Genomic DNA, 6,000 nt, shown 5'->3' on the forward strand with positions numbered 1-6,000 from the left:
AAGTGTGCTGCAGAGACTTAAAAAAAGATCTCCCTCCCACTTGCAATATGGTAAAAATAGAGCTATGGGATAAACAATGGGAGGAGTAGAAGGTAAAGATGAAGCGTGTGAAAACTCAAGACCAAGCCTCCTTACCCAAGCAATTGAAGATGGCCCAAGATACGCAAGCGGCCATAGGTGGTCGATCAGATGCCAGTGGCACTGGCACAATCATGCACACAACATTGAATGCCAAGTGTGCCCATCTAATCGACATTTCCCACAAAGCTCGGGTGGAAGGTGCAAGAATTGGAGAAGGCTCTTTTGCTATATGCACATTAAACACCATTAAAAGCATTTCTTTCTTTCCAGAGCACATTACATATGTAGAAAAATGCTACAAGGGAGGGGGATAGATTTCAAATAGAGAAAGAAATGCAAATACTTCACCCCTTCATGCATTGGCTCTACCACCAAGTCCCCCTGGATCACAATCTTCACATACTACAATGGGGGCACCATGGGAGACATGATGTGCCGCCTACCATTCACCCAAGGAGAATTTAGACGATGCATGCACATACTACAATATGGCTAGAGGAGTTTGCCACCAGCAAATCAACACTTACCAAAGATAGATACTACACGGCTCAAAGCAGTGACTGAGCCGATGCCATCAATCTTACATGCTCTTATTGATGGCATTGTGACTGCTCACTCAACTGGTATAGTGCACAACGACTTACATCCTTTCAACGTAATGCTAGATTTTACTCGCGCAAATAAACCCCGTGTTGGCATCATTGATTGGGGCATGATGCTTAGAACGCCAGCCAAGCGCATATCAAATAATTTTTTTCACCCTGCACAGCTGAATCAAACTTTGCAGTTTTGGAGACAAAGGAAGCCGGGAAATGAGAGCTTGCAAAGCGGCCATGGATTGCTCCAAAATATATATGATCCACACTGCGCAGATGTATACTCAAAAAAGCAAGCGACATTTATGAATTAGAGTTTCTATTCGACATGTTAATAGATTTGTGGAGTATAGCTAGGAAAGTTTATTTCCCAAAAGAAGTATTTTACCACCTCGATCAAGATGCTATCAGGGCTATTCAAATAAAAGTGGACAATTGGATGAAGTTAAGAGAACGTGAATGTTGGGAGAAAAGGGGGAGACCAGTTGCTTAAAACAATTCAACCTTGCTCACAAACATCACCATCAACCTGTCAACCTCTTTTCCCAATTTTCAAGCGCGCGCGAGCACACACACACACACATACACAAAGAGCATGGAATTGACATAGACAAGATTGTAAGAGTGTGTAAGATAATTGTAAGAGATAGAGAATTGATTAGAGAGTACACATAAAATTAAGCATAGCATAAGAGTGTAGAGAAGAGAATTTGCAAGAGAAAGGAGTAAATCTATCCCCAAACTCTATGGCACCCATTCTTGTGGAGTTTGGTATTTAATATATTATTTGTGAGTTTAAGGTGCCAAAATTTGAGGCCCCTCTTTTACAACCACTTCATTTTTGTAAATGAGTAAAGTTCATTAGTTCTTGCATGTCCCATAAGGAGAAGTTCTCTCACAAACAAATCACAGAGCCATAGTGGCTTATTGAAATGAAAATCTAAAATATTGTGCAAGTACAAAATGGCCAAGAGGGTTATTGCCTGCGTCTCTTCGTCAACTCCCAGCATTCCACTCTACAAAATCATCATCATCAACTCAATTAGAAAAATAAAATAGATAGCACATAATTAACCATTACGCCAGCTATCCCAATTGCAACTAGCCACTAGAACAGGAGGGTACCCACTCTCGTAACATCCCTCCTACCAGGGATAGCAACTATCCTCAGTTGCTCCATAGAGAAATCAACTGGACCGTGAGTAATGGAAACTGTGGAGAAGGTCTGGGAAGTTGCCAAAAAACTTTTTAGGCATTGGCATCCTCTCTAGGGTGGCCCTTGAAAGTCAAAAGGTAACGGTTATAAACCATACTAGTGCGTGTAGTAGTGGTCTCGTAATCAACTATTTTTGCAGGGATGAGTTGCTCTTCGTGGTCTACAAGTGAAGGTGGGTCTTCATAAACGTGAAGTGTAGGTAGGGGTCCTCTGAATGGTCTTTAAAGACTAATGTGAAATGCATTGTGAATGTGTCAATGTGCAAATAGGTCTAAACGGAAAGAAACATCATTAATGACATTTGAAATTTTAGAAGGTCCATAAAAACGAGAGCAAGATTAACAAAGACATTTGTATCAACACTTTTGATCCTTCGTTTTTCAATGTAAAGTAAAACATAATCACCTTTCTTAAATTGGTGTGACTTGCAGTGCTTGTTAGCATGTTTAGTGTAAAACTCTTGTTAGTGTTTAATTGTAAAATGCACACTTGCATAAACATCATGAAAGTCAGCAGTGAAATCATCAGCGGCGGGCGGCAGGCACAACATTAGAAAGACCTGAAGCAGGAATAGGAAGAGAGTGACCATACACAACTTCAAATGGAGATTTACCCATGGCAGTGTGAGTGGTGTTGCTATATGCAAATTATAGAATATGCAGGTAATCATCCCATTTCTTGAGTTGAGAAGAAACATAAGCCTTTAACAAATCAATGATAGTGCGATTGGTGACTTCGGTTTGACCATTAGATTCAGGATGGAATGCAGAAGTGAAGTCAAGTGTAGTGCCAAGATTTTAAAACACAGTATTCCAAAAGGCACTAGATAATTTTGAATCTCGATCAGAAATAATGACTTTAGGTAAACCATGATGTGCAAAAACGGTCTTAAGAAACAAAAGTGCATCTTGATGTGTTGTGAGTGTTTTCTTATAAGGAATGAAATACGCTTGTTTAGAAAAAACGGTCAATAACAGTCCAAATCATGCCGTGCTTGTGCTCTGTGAGTGAAAAATCAGTAACAAAATCCATTGAAATGTGTTCCCAGGGACTTTCAGGAATGGGGAGAGGGTGTAAAATTCCCAATTTCTTACTTGTTGTTGCTTTGATCTTTTGGAAAAGCAAACAAGTTGAAACATATTTTTAACATCAATTCTCATAGTAGACCAATAGAAATTACGACATAAATTTTGAAAAGTTGTAGCAAATCCTATATGTCCAACATAGGGTGGTTTGTGCGATTCTTCAATAATTAATGTACGAAAAGGTTTAGTCATACGCAATTTTTGTTTGAAATAAAGGAAGTTTTTCTTGAATAGTGGATTCAAGAAATGTGTGCACAGAATTGTCAAGCATATGCAACCATGTCATTTTGAAGTCATCATCATGTGCATAAGTGTCAGACATAGTGCCAAATGAAGTTCCCATAATGGTTGATAGATTATTAGGTGAGGGTCTTCTACTCAAAGCATCAGCTGCATGCAACGTTTTCTTTACCAGGTTGGTATTGAATGTTGGGCTGAAAACTTTGAATAAAAGCGGCCCACTTAATATATCTAACATCTATTAAGAGTTGAGAAAGTAAGTATTTGATACTTTGTTGATCAGTTTTAATGATCAAGTCAATACCCATTACATAGGTTTTTTCATATTTTCAATGCATGTACCACATCAGTCAATTATTTATCATAAGTACTTAACTTTGTTTCAGAAGGTCTAAATTTACTACTTTCAAAAGCAAGTGGATGGTTATCTTGTATAAGGACTGCGCTGATACCTTTTCCACTAGCATCAGTGACTACGACAAAGAATGGTCTTTCAAAATCAACCAGATGCAATACAGGTGTATTAGTCAAATCATGTTTAAGTGCATTAAGCGAGCTTTCTTATAAATCAATCCATTCATAAGGTGTGTTTTTCTTCAATAGGAGAGTCAAATAATGTGACTTGTAAGCAAAGTTACGACAAATTTCTTGTAATAGCTACAAAGACCGATGAAAGAACGTAGCTCATGCAAGTTTTTGGGTCTAGTCCATGCCTGAATAGCTTCAATTTTCTTGGGTTCTACATGTATTCCCTTACTTGATACGATGTGTCCCAAATATTCAATTTCAGATTGGAAAAATGAACTCTTCTCAGGATTCAAGTACAAGTGATTTTGTGCAAGCAGATCAAATACATGTGTTAAGTGCTCTTTATGCTCTTTTTAAGATTTGTTGAATACCAAAATGTCATCAAAATATACAATAAAAAAATCTTGATGATCAATGAAAATTCTATTCATTATGCGTGTGAATGTGGCTGGTGCATTTGTCAAACCAAATGGCATGACAAGAAATTCATAGTGTCACGTTTGTCTTCTGAAAGCAGTTTTGTAAACATCATGTTCAAACATTTTGACTTGATGATACCTTGATTTAAGTTCAATCTTGCTAAAGATGTTTGCCCCTTTTAGTTTGTCTAACAGATCATCCACTCTTGGATAGGAAACCTATTTTTAATGGTGATCTTGTTTAAAGCCCTGTAATCGATACACATATGAAAGGTTTTCTTTTTCTTCTTGACAAGAAGTATCGGAGCTTCGTATGGCGAACTACTAGCTTTGATTAGGCCTCGGTCAAGTAATCAGTGATTTGAGTTCGTATCTCCATGTGTGCGGTTGGATTTACATGGTAAGGTGCTCTACAAGGAGGTTCACTAACCGGTTTAATGTCAATTTTGTGGTCTTTTGGGCGAGAAGGTGGAATTCCAGGTGGAAGATCATGCATGAAACAATCTTTAAATTGCGAGAGAAATTCATAGTGTGTAGAGTTGTGTGAAGTTTCAGTTTCAACAGAAATTCGATTTACCAACACTAGATATGTTTTCCCCTATTTTCGAATTTCTCTTTTGGCTTGAGTGTGAGAGAGGCGTGGAACTTTTTGATGTGCTAGTGTTGCTTAGATGGAGAAATTTTTATTATCATGCGTGAGAGACACTTTGGAGATCTATAATCAATCAACGGATTAAATTCATGACAAAAATGGCATTCCCAAAACCATATCAAGACCATGCAGTGGTGCTACCAAAAATGTACGTGCTTGTGTAAATTCACCAATGCAAACTTTAACAGTAACTTGGGTCTTGCAATTAAAACGCTACTTATTAAAAACACTTTTGATCTTGTGAGGTGATGAGATTTTAGAGAGAGAGAGTTTTTGTGCCAAGCGTGTAGAAATGAAATCATGGCTACTACCATCATCTAGAAGAATTGTGACACTTTCACCCTTAATAGTGCCTTGCACTTTAAACAAAGTGTGAGGAGATATAGGAGTACCTGGAGATGGGTTGTCAATGTGATCATATTCAGGATCATATCCCTCACGGTAATTGGCTTCCACTTTGTTGTTGTTGGTATGAGCATCTTCGATGAGGTTAAGTGTAGCACCATTGGGGCGATTGTTGTTGAAAGGTCTTTGGTTTGGGTTTTGATTGACTCCATTGGATTGGATATTGGGTTGGCCATTGCCCTTAGCAGGACCATTTGGGCACTTATCTGCATAGTGACCATACTGAAAGCATTTTAAAAACTTCACCTTTTTGTTACCATTAGAATTTTGAGTAGGACGTTGGTTGGAAGAATTTTGGTTTCTCCACTGCTATGCTTTGTTGTTGTTGTTGTTGCCATACGGTTGAGAATGTGTAGCAGAGTTGTCAAATCTGCATCTCTTGAAAAAGGTACGGCTTTGATGTCTATTTCTGTCAAAGTTAGTAGAGAAAGGAGGTCTCTTGTTAAGGTTAGTGTTAGCAGTTTGATTAGTGCGAAAGGGTTTTCACCTTTCTTCTTCTCTGCATTGAGGGCGAAATTAATAGCCTTTGACAAAAAATCTGGTTTGAACATATCTACCTCAGCATCAATTTATGGTGCCAAGCTTGATATGTACTTATGCTTCAATTTCCTGCAGCTAACATGTTCAATAGCTTGCAATTGAATTAAGCGGTTCCAAAACGATCAGTGTAACCTTGTACATCTTTATTTTGACCCTGTTGAATTAAATCCCATTGAAGTCTTGCTTTAACTTTGTACTATGTGGGCAAAAATTGAGGTAAAAACACTTTTTTAAATGC

The sequence above is a fragment of the Adiantum capillus-veneris genome, chromosome 9 (assembly GCF_014529385.1).
Source record: "Adiantum capillus-veneris isolate H3 chromosome 9, ASM1452938v2, whole genome shotgun sequence".
Taxonomy (NCBI): domain Eukaryota; kingdom Viridiplantae; phylum Streptophyta; class Polypodiopsida; order Polypodiales; family Pteridaceae; genus Adiantum; species Adiantum capillus-veneris.